Raw genomic sequence first — 14616 nt, forward strand, 5'->3', positions numbered from 1 at the left:
GTAAGACCCCTTGTCGCCAGTGAGCCTGTGGCCCCACGCAGCACTGCCAAATGGGATAACATAGATAAGTATAGCTGGGTACTTGAGAAAGAGCTTCCTATTTGGCACACCAGAGTCAAATATTGTATAATGTAGTTAATTTAAAATATAACATTTAATCCAAATAATTTAAAAAGAATTGGCACTTAGAATAAAGCTAATAAAATTAAAAAGACTCAGTCCTAGGTGTTGTAACCAAAAAACTTGGCTGGTCGTAAATGCAAAGTATGGGGTACTTTGTCCTATTAATTGGTATAGTGAATAGATGGATGGTAAAACATAATCAATACAGTATACCATAAAAGTACAATGTCTTGTAATCAGTGTGTGTGAATTGTTCATATGTACAGGAATAATAGTTTATAAGCTAAAAGCTCTATGAAACACCACAATGTAAGTAGGTTTACACAAAAATAACAGTTTTCATGATGTAACAGAAAAATGTGTCTCTTTTTTAGCATGAAAAGTATTTCCTGCCAGCATTCCTCCTTTGTGTGTGTAAGCTATACCCAAACAATTGATATAATGTAGATGAGTCTTAAAATAAGATAAACCCACAGACCAATTTCCAACAGGAAAATGCAGCGATTTTAGATTTGCAGAAAGAGTGTCTAGCAATCGTGTGGCACTGAAGAAGCGCCAGCCCTACCTGCTTTTAGGGTGATCATTGATCACAATCTCCTCAGATGGTTACAGAGGGTGTCGGGGGAGAAAGACAAACTTCTACGCTGGAGCCTTGCCCTGCAGGAATTTGACTTTACTATCCAGCACAAGTAGGGCAGTGAGCATGGCATGCATTGACCAGAAAACCTCCAGGATATCCAGGTCTGCAGAGCCACCTGATGGGGTGACTACTCCAGAGCCTTCATTTTGAGGGGGGAGGTGTGACGGAATGGGTAACCAGTGTCAGAGGAGACCAGACATTTACACCTTTTTTCCAGGATCATACATTGAGCAAAACAGGTAAAGTGAAATAAATTATACATTTATTTGCAGGAAAAGCATACACACAATGATACACAAACTACATATGAGACACACTAACTTGGGAACTGGGGTAAAAAACTAGAATTTCCTACAGATGCAGTAGCCATTATTTTACGAAATCACGCGGTGTATACCTCAGAATACCCATGTCATGGCGCAGGATTTCTTCCAACAATACCGCCTTAAGATGCGAGAGCAGGCGAGTGCATAAAATGGCATTTTAGTGTTCTGGCTTTTAAACACTTGAAATTGACACAGTAGCAATTACACATTACAATTCATTAATTTCATTGCATTTAATTTCACACAATCCATGAAATTCAAACAAAGCAACCGCGATAAACACGTGTACCTGGGGCGATTGGCTAAGTTCATGCCACATGGAGTGCAGCAGCGCACACGAAAACGGCGCCGTGATTTTGTAAAATAACGGACGCTGCTTCTGTAGCTAAATGGCACTCTAAACGAGTCTTTAGTTGACCAGGACTTAGCCCGAAATGTCCTGGAACCCAAATCGGCATGCAATTCCAGACGTCACTGCTCCCTTCTCTCCGGAGGACTTGATTTTGCTTGACCGGGACTTACACTGGCGACACACTTTATTCGAGCTCGGCTAGTCCCACGAATTCGGGTATACCCGGGTTTATTGAGGTTTGTGACTGTTTTCTGCCCGAGTGCATTGAGGTATTTTCCAAGCATGGATTGAAGCATTTTATTCCCGCTGGCTGCAAAACTGCACAGTATATATATATATACTGCATTACAATTCATGAATTTATGCCATCTGGTAGACACGCGAAGCATTTCAGCCTATTAAATCCTAATCATTATCATTTAACAGATCAGCCGCCCGTCAGCCAGGCATGAACCCAGGCTGGGAAGGCAAACGCAATGGGGCTTGTCAGAGGTGAGGAGCGGCGCATTCCAGGTATCTGCCAGGTACATACTGGGTATTTGCTCGAATAAAGTGTGTCGGTGCAGTAGCTCCAAACGTCCTGGAACTAAAATTCTCTTGAAATCCCAGCCGCGACCGCTAAGTTCAGTTCTCAGAACTTGGTCGCCAAAAGCAGGACTTAGATAATATTCTGGGATGGTTGTTCTGAAGCCAGTGCTCTGCTATTCGCGCAAGAGCATCTTTTTCCACATACAAAAACAACGCCGCTGTTTTGGCTATTGAGAATCTCTTGGCTGATTGGCTGAGAGCTTTCTTATAGTATTTTGGAGTTGATTCTCAAAATACTACAGCCAATCACAGCGTGGGAACTTTCTTACTAACCAATAAGAGTGATACCGGTCCTGTGAAGCCAGGTAAGCAGGGATTCTGAATCTGCCAAGGCACATGTGCAAGTTTGCCACCTAGTCCCTTGCTATTCAGAAGCCACACGCTGGGTCAGCCGCCTCCAAGTCTGATGTGGCAAATGGTTGTCTGGACGACTTCCATTCATCCCAGGATGTGGGTACTTGAGCCTTTACCTGTTACCCAAATGGCTCTCACGCCTAGCATCCTCTGGTGGCTTTCATCTCCGATATCTCAGCAGACTTACTGGCACCAAGTTGGTAGCCCAGTGGCCTGTCAGAACATCAGTCCTGAAAGTCCCAGCTCATAATACAGTGCACTACAGTACATACACTATTAAATAATTGTTAACAATATATACTTTATACATCCTAAGTCTCTGGTTATGGGGAATAGAATAGAAACCTGCACTTTATTTTCTGCTCGCCTATATTCCCCACACACTATAAAATAGAATTAGACTGGACTTCAAAAATCCCCTCACAACTTTATATACGGTTGGAGCACCCATGAAACCCTATATAGGTTCTGGGTGACCTGGGCCGTAACTGGGTATCCCCCTTCACCTAGGGACACTTTTCATCCCTTTGCACTATTAACCTTTCTGGGATGTGCTGAAGCATGGAACCGTGGCAGTGAGTCAGGCAAGCGTTTTCAAGGGGAGATATGCCGGGACAATGAGTCTATATGTATCCGGGAATCAAGCATTATTCCCGGGTACATTTTGGGGTATCCAGCAACTCTGGACCCCGACTACCTAGACACATTCTGACAACACTTCGTCCGCAAACTCCACCTTGAAACTCATAGCGTAGCAATCCTTGCTTGCTGGCATCCCTGAAAAGGCAAAAACACATAAAATCCTTTGTCGCACATTACAGTTTCTGCACAAACCGTTACTGGGTTCAGAAGCGAACTCTTCTTGAACCCCAACACACATATCAGGGGTAACCAAACGGGCTTAAACCTTTATTTGAGAGCCTGGTTACCCCCTACCATCAAAACCAGGCTACATAATAAAGGTTAAGCCCGCTTGTTACCCCTCAAACCGTAGGGTCCCTGGTAGCTACATAACCTCCATAAGCTAGGGACCAGGGATAATACATGCTGAAAATAAAGTGACCCCTGATTTTTTTGGGTTTCATGTTCCCTTGGCCCTAGAACTGTGATATTTCTTGTGTGTCAGTTTTAGGGGGGATATTTGGGTATAAATGCAATTATTTTGTTTGCAGTAGTTCGGATCCGAAGTTACCGGTAGTCCTTTAATTCTCTCCAGCGAACAGGCATAATTTGCAGGTATGCGGGGTGAATTATACCAGGGCAACCCAGTGTTACCCCAGACTTCTGGATTTTGAGCCCAAATATCCCAAATCCATTTCGCTTATAAATATAAGGTTCCTCAAAGTATATACTTTGTTAAAGTGTATGTTATAATGTTTAGACATTTGTTATAAGACTCTATACAGTTAGCTAGGGCATCAGCATAGATGCCGGCATGTCTGTATAGAGTCCACAGTTCAAAGAGGAGAGGATGTCCAGAGGTGAGAAGACCATTTGGTGGGCGAGGAAAGGCAAATTACCAAGTCCGGAGAATAAAGGGCACCTGTGGGGACACCTTTTGTATCTGCCAGACTTGGTGAGCCTGCCCAGCGGGTGGCAATGAGATAGCTGGGGGAGATACAGCTCGTAGGCGCTTCTCCCATTGGCTAAATCATATTTCCCGCTCACCCGACTTTTCGAGCCAGCTTGGCACACCTCCTCCTCTGACGTCAGCCCAGAGATGAGCCCCTATTTCCATTGGCTGGCGGAGAGGAATTCCCAAACTCTGATGGGTCGCTCCTTCTTCCTCCATGCTGAATATAGCTCAGCAGAGGATATGTAAGAAGAAGCCCCAGTCAGAGAACCAGATAATTGTCAATGAACCTAGAGTGGTGCTTTTCAAAGTTGCTCTGTCCCAAATAGCAGAGCAATCGGCTTCATTTTGGAGCTAGGAATGTCTGACCTGCAGAGACTAAGTCAGACGCGAGGACTAAGTTCTCATCTGAGAACGTAGCGGTCGTGGTCAGGAGTTCCTGATGAAAACAATTACTGGACTATCAGGACTAGGCTCCGGTCAGGAGTTTCTGCTGAATCTCGGTCCAGGACGTCCCGAACAAGGTTCCGATCAGGGTAAGCCCTTTTAAGCGGGCGCTCAACACATAGAAAAGGCTAGATCTCCGCCCCCACCCCCAGTAAGTGTGTATTTTTCTGTGTTTTGTTTCATATCCAAGGTTTTATCCGAATAAACCCCATTTTATTTCACTGCCTTGTTTTGCTTATTGAATTATCCCTGAAATATAAATATGTTAAAGGGCCTGGTCTACCATGACAATTGTGTTTTTTTCTTTTTTCTTTATTTTAGTAAATTGCATATCTGTTGTATGGTCTTTTTTTCTCTTATTTCATTGAGTCGAGGATCTGAGGGCTAATATTACACTGGATCTCTGACCCCCATCCATACGTGCAATACTGAGGTTCCAGTCACCACTTTAACAGGTTTAACATCTTCGTCTTATTCGAATGCATAGCATGCGAGTGTGATAATCTTGGCTCTTTCTATTTTTATATTTTGAAGCTTCTTGCTGTGTTGCACTATTCCTCCTACCCCCCTCTTTAAACCTTCCATATACCTGGGAGTATTTGCACCCCGTATCCTGTGCCAAATAATTCTATTGACGATTGGAAAAATCTTTTTTTTGTATTTTGACGTATACACATTATTATATTCATTTTTCACATGTCACTAGGTTGGTTGAATACAGTAGGGCCCGGCATTTCGGCGCCCCTCTTTTTGGCCTTCCTCTCATACGTTGGTATCGAGAAGGGGGCCACCATGTCTTCACAAGTGCAGAGCAGGGGCTGCTGAGTTCGCGCATGCGCAGAAGGAGGGGTGCCGAGGTTGCGTATGCGCAGAACGGAGTTCACGCATGTGCAGAAGGGGGATTGCAGGTCTGCGCATGCGCAGATCTACAGGAGGCGCCGAAAATAGCCGGTTCCGCTTTCTGCCGATTTTCACTTTGCGGCGGGGCCATAGAACAGAATCTGCTGTATTAGCGGCGCCCACGTGTAGTACGTAATTTAAAGGTAAAATCTGTGCTTTAATCTCTTCCCATATAAGAATGACACCATAAACACTGACAAAACAGTAACTATGGTACTTGGGAGTAAGGCTACATTTCTAAAGCTTCCCCACATAGAGCTACTGATCAGAAGCAGCTTTAACACAAATCTTGCCTCAGTTACTAGCTTTAAATATTTGGGTATGTGACTAAACTCCCTTTTAAAATGTTGTTTGCATATTGACAAACTGATAAAGGAGTGTAGTTTTTGAAGCACTTAAGGTAAAAATATTATAGAAATTCAATTAATTTACATGAGAGACTGTTCACTAAATAGTGAAATGTTCTGAATAGATAAAGTTGAACATAACAAAATCTGACAGCACTAACAATCACCATGTACACGTAATTCATGTACATAAACCTCTAACTAAACATTTATTTTGGTTGTTCCATAAACCATTTTGCAAAATCCTTTTCTAAGAAATCAAATACGGTGCACTTCATTTATTTACAAACTTGGTCTATGTACGAAATGGGTTCATCTGAAGAAAGAAATACATACAGTACATAAAGATTGTGTGCTTTGTTTTTATTTAGAAGAATGAAACTTCACATATTGAATCTGTTGATCTTCTTACATTTATTTTAATACATCATATCTATAAAGGCATTTTTTTATATAATTAGAAGGTAAAATCAACAGACAATTAAAGAATAATTGGAAGCCTAATAGCCTCTCAATTAGGCTAATTGTACCAATGTGTATATAAATGAACTGAACTGAATAGCTAACATATCCCATATGACGTGCAGAGACATTGCACGAAACGCATTGGATCAGAGACTTTCATGCCACAAAGGGACGGAGCAAAAGAACGCCAAACAGAGAAAGTGAAGCAGGAGACAGGTATGAGTGTGTGGGAATAGGCTAGAGTGGCAATCCGAGACGCCACCCATGGAGGCTCACATACTCCATACTGTTCAAAGTCTGGAAGACGCCTCGCGGGCTACACAACCGAAAGTTGAAACATTGTAAGTGTAATTGGTTACTCTGTTTTCTGCATTTCAAAAGAATATGCTATATACTATGAGGCTCTTTCAGTCTGCGCTTGTTTGTTTCAGTCCATATTGACAAACTGAGATCCAAAACCTATTCCCAACTGGGTGTACGTTATATAAATAAAGCCTGCCTCAGCCAATTGGTCAGAAAGTGTATTGCACAGCAGATGTTAATGCCAATTATTGACTATGGCGATATAGTATATGGCACATCACCTCAAATTCTCCTCAGAAAACGACATTCTTTGCAATTCAATATGCTGCTTTGTCTTATTGTGTATGTCAACACCTACCATTGTGATATGTTAATTGAATTAGGTTTGCTATCTCTTAAGTCCAGACGTACAGTACATCTGTCCTGTCTCACCTTCAAATACTTTCTGGACAAGTTAACCAGTTATGTGAGCAGGCTTTTCACCCCTACTGTACATAGCACCTATCCTTAGATCGCCTCCAGAAACCTGCGTATGATTCCATGGTTCAATAAAGAATCTTGTTGCATATCCTTCTTTTTCCAAACACCTCAGTTCAGGAACAGTTTTCCAGAGTCTCTGAAATCTGCCTCCTGTATGTTCTTTCAAGACTTTGGCTGTTTCCTACTTTAAACATGTCTGGAACTGTAACCTGTCATTTTACCAACATTATTTGGTGCTGTGGACATACAGTACTTGAAAACCATGAATGTTTCCTTGTAAAATATGTTACAAATGAAAATAATTAATTAAACTCCTCATAGTGCATCACCTTATCGAACAAAGAATGAAGAGGTAGCCAAAGCAGCCCCCCAAAAAGTTAATATTTGTTTGGCTGCAATGCAATATAGCATGTACAGTAAATGAGCAGTATTCAGAAAATTAAGTATGCAACATGTTCCAAAGTGCAATATTCATTACGTTAAATGTTCAATTATAAAAAATAATTTTGGGGGCAAATTCTCTTACTGTAGTTGAAAAATTCCTTTGGACGGAACTCAGAAGCAACCCAAAAAAGAGAAAAAGGGGTCTAAAAAGACCTATGAATGCCCTTCCATCAGTGACTGAAAGAGACCTGTAGAATGGAAGAGAATGATATGGGTCCTTATTCTGTAAAGTGCTATAGTTATGATCCAGCGCTATCGCACGGAAAACCACATTGATTTAAATTAGCCTTTCCATAATATAGCAGCGGATCAGGGTTATTGCACCTGATAGAATAAGGTTATTGCACATGATAGATAGTTATTGCAGCCATGACACATTTCACCCCAAAATGGAGAAATTGCACCTTTTTTTTAACGTATACAATTTCCATCTTTTTTTGGGTACAAAATAATGCATAACTAGACTTGGTCACATACGGCACTATAGTTGCAATCCAGGGCGCTTGTTCCTGCACTGAACATAGATCGGAGGCCCAGGTTTCCTGTGGAGATTTCTTAACCTGTGGCTTTGGATTTGTGATAACAGGAAGCAGTAGTACGGTAGCTGCCAGTTTAAATTTTAAAAAAATGTTGCGTCACAGTAACACACAAAGCAGAGGTTTATTTAAGAAAGGAAGATGATGGCAATATGAAGGAAACCCAGCAATAGAAATGTCCACATCTTTTGCCAACGAGAACAGAAACAAATCCACGAATGTGAGGGAGTATACAAGAGGTTGATAAGCTCTCTCTAGCAGACCCAGGGAACCACGCCCTAGCTGGTACGTCTGCTAGCTGATTTGAAAGTGGAGGTTTAAAAGGCAGGCAGCAGACTTCCTGCTGTCTCTCTCTGCTCTCAATCTGTGAGGAAGCAGGTTCCAAAGCGCCTGTCTGTGGGAGATCCCAGACTCCCATTCTGTTGCCATATCCCCTGAGGAAGTGTGGTTACCCACACGAAACGCGTAGGGCTGTTTTATTCTATTTTGGACACTTTTGCTGAGTACAAGCTGTTATATCGCTGAGCGCTTTTGTTGAGCGAAGTAGGGGCAAGGAGGTGCGGATCGCCATTTCCCGAGGCTTCACTAGATTCACCAGTCCTGACGTGACACCCGGCGACGTCATTTCCGGTTTCGGCGCAACGGAGACGTCATTTCCGGTCCTCACCAGTAAGGAGCAACAGAGGGAATACACGGCATCCTGAGAACCCTGCGACCCCCCCACACGTGGATTTCGGCTCACATTGACTTATGCGAATCTACATCTGCCGTCCTGTGAGTGTTATTCAGTTTTTAACCCACCGGAGCGGCATATCAGCAACCTGTCCTACTTTTTATTTTCAGTTATAATAAATTAACTTTTATCACTAGCTTTGCTTTAATGTTGTCTGTCTAGTTGTGTCTGTCTGTCTTGTCCCCCTGTGTCAGCCAGCTTGCATTTTCATGTCTGTGTAATCTGTTTAGCTGTGTTGCACTAAATTCTCTCTTCTTTTATTTCATGTTCCACATCCCCTGCATGAATTCCTAACGGAGCACTCAAAGATTCAGTGACTGTAGCACATCTTGGAATTGGGACTATTTCTACTGGACTTCCATCCATTGTGGACTGATCAGGCGCCGGTATCTCTCTTTTATTTATGCAGAGACTAAGGACGCTTTTGCTTTGCAGACGTACGCTATTTACTTTGAACCATTTGTTGTATTCCTTTGAAAGTGTATGCCAACCTGCTCTCCCTTGTGAGGGAAATAAAGACATTCATTGCAAGAACGTGGTGTGTGAGCTCCTTGCTGACCCTACCTCTAAGGCCAATCCGTAGCCATGACTCATTCTGTACATCTACCTTTGCATGCATTAGGATATGTGAAAATTAATACAGTATATTTAGTTTTTGTCAGATCCTTAATACAATTAGAAACACCTTTTGGTTCTCACAAGTTTATTTTTTAGAAAATCAATAATAATGTTTATACAGTATGGATTAAATAAGCATGAGCGATACTGTATATTTTAAAGTACAGCATAGTGATAACACTAAATGATAACCCTGCATTTAAACTACCTTCCATTAAATGAATGACGTGGGTCATTTACATTTAATACTGAAGTAGCAGGCTGATTCAGTAATGAGAATAATGAATCAGTATGTCCAATCAGCCAAATTAAGATACTGAGCAATGCCAAAAGTAAACAGTTGACTTACTCATGGAATAATGAAATGATAAATTATTAATCTAGTGATTCTGGCATAGGACAAACTATCCAATATTTCAAGTTGGTAACACTTCTGAATTTACTTAAAAACTCCACTTCTACAATATATCATCATGGCCACTCTCCTCATAGAAAAAAACCCCAGTAATCAAAAAATTCTGCGATTCATTTCTACATTTGAAGGTGACTCTTTTCAAATGCAGGTTGATTTATTTAAATTAGCATTTTCAGGACGATTTATTTACAAAAAATGTTTTTGTCAAACCAATTTATACGGTACCTGATATAATTTCACCAATCAATCCTTTTGCTATTAGGTTAAAAGAAATCCCAGTATTTTTTTGTCCACCAATTAGGAATGCTTCTTTAAAGACCATTTATGAATTGAATTAAATTTAATGTTTCAAAATTAAAAGAAGGTCCAAAAAGTGTGTTCAAAGTTGAATAAATCTGAATATATAGCTTTACCGAAAAATACGAAAGGATGATCAAATCAGTATAAAAAAGGCAGATAAGGAAGGAGTCTTGGAGGGAGATCTTCTGCCCTGTGATCAAGGCCTGGCCTGGAGGTGACATCCCTCTAAGTGCAGGTGCAAAGACTCAGTCTAAGGCTGCGCTCATGGTGGCGGTGTCGCTATGGGATTCTTACCTGATTTCCTATTGTAGTTCCTCAAGTGCCCGCGGTGCTGTAGCGTGTCGACGCTGCTACATTTTGGCCCGATAAGTAAATCTGTGATTTGCGGGCTGCAGTCGTGTGACATCAACGTCACGTGAGCTGGTTCAGCCAATGAGGGTGAACCAGCTTCGTGACGCGCCGGTGATGCATTCGCCATGCCTCCTCCACGCCCCGATCGTTTCCCCAATCTGCTGCAGCCTAGTGCACACATTGCTGGGGCTGCAGGAGTGCGTGCGGTGGCGTGCACGGCAGCGAGCTCCTGCGCAGCCACCATGAGCGCAGCCTAATGGTGAACAGGACACATGGCCTGCATCTCACTAGGATAGCTGCTTAGGATCTGCCTGTGAATCATTTCTTCGGCCAATACGTAAATAAGCATTGAAAGTGGAAGGTTGTAGACAATATACTTTTTTATTGTTGCGGATAAAATTATATTTTTGTCAAGCAGAAACCGAAAACGTTACAATACAGTATATATCGCAGGCAGTCTGAGGCCTTACTGTACTATACAGGACAGAGGAATGACAACAGCCTTAAAAATGCTGCCTACCCATATTCTCTGTTTTATTTGGAATATCAATACATACAGTAGCAGCTATACACAGAAGATTTATAAGTGTTCATACTCAGTTCATATGTTATTGCTGGGCTTTTTTATATGCTATGTGGTCTCTTATATCATTTCTATTCTGTGACTCCTAAGGGATTGTAAGGAATAACAAAAAAATGAAATCAAGATTCTAGTCAATCTATACAGGGCATTTATCTCTAGACTTTGATGCACTTTATGGGGTTTTTTTCTCTGCTGTATCTCTCGTCACTTATGGAAAAATATTTTTAATGTGCTACTGTGCGCATGCCAGCTAAGTCTCAAAAACAGGAACAAGTGGTTTTAAAAAAAAAGAACCCTCCCACAAGTGGTCCATCTGATGGAGCCACAAACTCAAATTAATCCATGTCACAAGACATGGCTAAAAAAAAGAGGGTAAAGTCCTAGACTCACTTTCCTCCATGCTGGACCAGATTTAAGATTTGCATATCTGAAGGACGATCTACAGTAAATGAAATAAAGCAAGAAATGTTCCGTCAACAAACAAGCATTGTTGAGACACAGCAAATAATCTCAAATACTGGGGATTCATTGGAAACGCACTCCCAAAATCGTAACCATTCTCACTAAAGAGAATGCAGATCTTAAATCCAAATTGGACGATCTGGAAAATTGATTAAGATGAAACAATGTTACAATAGTTGGAGTTCAAGAATTAATACAAGCAAAGGATCTGATCAACTTTGTCTCTTCTGATCTCCCATCGGTGCTCTGCATGGACATGTCATGTCTACCTTTCAAAATTAATATTCATCAGCTAGGCCTGCAAAAAGTGAATGGCGACCCACTCAAGTCGAGACCGATAATAGCAAAATTTCTGGACTTTCAAGATAAAGCTGCTGTTCTAAGAGCCTTTAGACAGCTCTAAGAAGTGACATTGAAAATAATAAAATCCTTATTTTCCAAGACTTTTCCATTGATTTATCAAAGAAAAAAAAATGGCTTTCAACAAGTATGTTCAGAAATGGCAAAAAAAAAAGCACATCACTTTTGTCCTTGTCTACCCAGCACAATTAAAACTATTCTGTAAGGATGGAACTAAGACTTTCTACACATCAAATATGGCACAAGATTATTGTAACACTTTGCAGATTACTTCTCCGCTCTACAAACATTAGACACATACTGTAGCGGACACAAGGCAAGTGGGACAAGATATTTGCAAGGTCATTTCTAAGATCAAATTCGCCCATCTCCACTTATAGTCTCCCATTACTGGCCCCTTATGCAATGATTTGATTTTGTTCATCACAAACCCGTCTATAATAGTCCTGGGGATTCTGAATTTAATATCTCAATTCCATTCTCTCAGGCTACAAGATAATCTTTCAGAAATCTGAGATTCTTTGGCTAAAAGGAGGAGATACGGAGTCTGAAGCTGGGGGTTTACCATTCAGGGTAGCAAAAGATACCTAGGTATTTTCAATCCTTGTAACCTCTCCAAAGTCTATATGTTATATTTTAAACACATCTGAGAAAAGATTAAAGAGGATCTGGAAAATTGGAACACATATCCACTCTCTCTATTTGGCAGAGATGTTTTTACTAAAAATAAGAATTATTTTCCTAAGTTAATTTACCCTTTACAGATGCTCCCTCTATTAATAAAGTTGTAGGATATATCTCTCATCAGCAAAAGACAGGGGTGCCCAATGCTACATCCAATTGACAAAACATATATGGTAATAAGTATAAAGTTAAATACTTCAATAATAATATTTTCTTGGTTATTTAGTTAAACCCTTTGGCCTGCATACCAAGTTAAGGTATAACCAAATTTGCACGTCCTAACACTAAATTGTGAACCTTTCCTTTTACCTCTGTATGAGGGGAAACAAACTTAGTGGGTCTTGTCCATACAAAAAAATGAGAGAACCTCCCAAGTTAAAAAGGTGGGGAGGGGTGAGCACTGGGAGGAGGGGCCACTTACCTCCAAACAACTGTTGCCAGTTAGAAATTAAATTAACACACATATTCCCAGTAAGCTCGTTGTCACCATGTAATTCTGAAACGTCCCATGGAATTTAAAGTGTTTTTAACATGCATTTAATAAGCGTGAAATGTAGCCATGTTGTGAACTGTTAAAACTGTTTGAAAAGTTAATAAAAGTTATCACTGCCTGAGACGTGCAATGTATGTGCAATATTTATGTATACCTGTATGTTCAGCAAAGCATACCGAAGGTTAATAATGTATGAATTGAAAAGAGAGCCAAAAAATAAAAGAATTATAAATACATATTTATTTTTTGTTTAATTATCCGGCATAAATTGCCCATGCTAAGATAACGTATACTGCAATATGCAATTCATTGACAAATAAAAATGTAGTGATTTTAAATGTAAAAATTTGGTTAAATATGAAAACTATCCATTACATTATGTGTTCTCTAAGACCGCAATTATTCTCTTATTTAGAAAAAAATTAATATATATTTTTTAAAGTTCAATGTCCCATTGTTAGTAGAGGCATTATACAGTCATCTTCAAAGCAGGACTTGTGTCCTATGTGCATGCAAGTGAAGTTGGAACCAGGACGTGAAATTTCTCAGCTTACAGCCAGAGCTTGAAACATTTCAGTGAGAAATTTCTGTGTCCACAGGGGGACCAACCTGCTTATAGCAGAGTGGTGGCGGGAGATGCTGCTCAATGAGTCTGGTTTGTCTACTGAGAGGACCAGATGGGAGGGGGAAAAAAAAGCAGTTAGAACTGTTTTCAAAGTTAATAAAAGTTATCACTGCCTGAGATCATGTGTGTGTGCAATATTTATGTATACCTGTATGTACAGCAAGCATACCGAAAGACAAAAAATAAAATAAAATAATTATTAATATATATATTTTTTGTTTAATTATCTGGCATAAATTGCACATGCTAACAAAGTATACTGCAATATGCAATTTCATTGACAAATAGAAATGTGGTGTTTTTAAATGTTAAAATTTGGTTAAATATGAAAACTATCCATCACATTATGTTTTCTCTAAAACCCGCAATTATCTCCTTATTTAGAAAAAAAAAAAAAAAAAAAAAAAAAAAAAAATATATATATATATATATATATTTTAAGTTCAATGTCCCATTGTTAGTGAAGGCATTATACAGTAATCTTCAAAGCAGGACTTGTGTCTTATGCGCATGTGTGTGAAGTTGGAACCAGGAGGGAAAATTTCACACCGAAATGTTTCATGCTTTCTCAGCTTACAGCCAGAGCATGAAACATTTCAGTGTGAAATTTTATCAACAGGTTTAAAGGTGATGACATACTGTAAATCCATCTATTACATACATTATATGTGTAACGGGTTTCCCCCCCAATCTCACATTGACCCGGGTACTCTAACAACCAATCCCCATTACGTGTGTGTGTGGGGGTGCACCTGTAGGCAACAGAACTCCTGAGTCTCCCGCTTGATGTTAGTAGGGGATTTCCAGCAGGACAGGTAGCTGAGGTAGTGGGTGCGAGTTCGACTTACATCATGTGCAGCGCCTCCACCTCATCAGGGTCTATGCTTCCGCAGGGAGATGGTCCTGGTGAGGAACTCCTTCTTGGTGGTGCCATCCACTGCTGAGTAATTTCACACTCACACAGTGGGGGTATCGTTAACAAGGTCATCTTTATTGTAGACGGTGATGTAGCAGACTGCCTCATGCAGCTGCCGGCTCTAGCCGCACATCTCTCCGTGCTGTCCCTTCGCCAGGTACGCCCTCCCAAATTAAAGTGGGATTCCCTCTTCTCCTA

The sequence above is a fragment of the Ascaphus truei genome, chromosome 4 (genome assembly GCF_040206685.1).
Source record: "Ascaphus truei isolate aAscTru1 chromosome 4, aAscTru1.hap1, whole genome shotgun sequence".
NCBI classification, from domain to species: domain Eukaryota; kingdom Metazoa; phylum Chordata; class Amphibia; order Anura; family Ascaphidae; genus Ascaphus; species Ascaphus truei.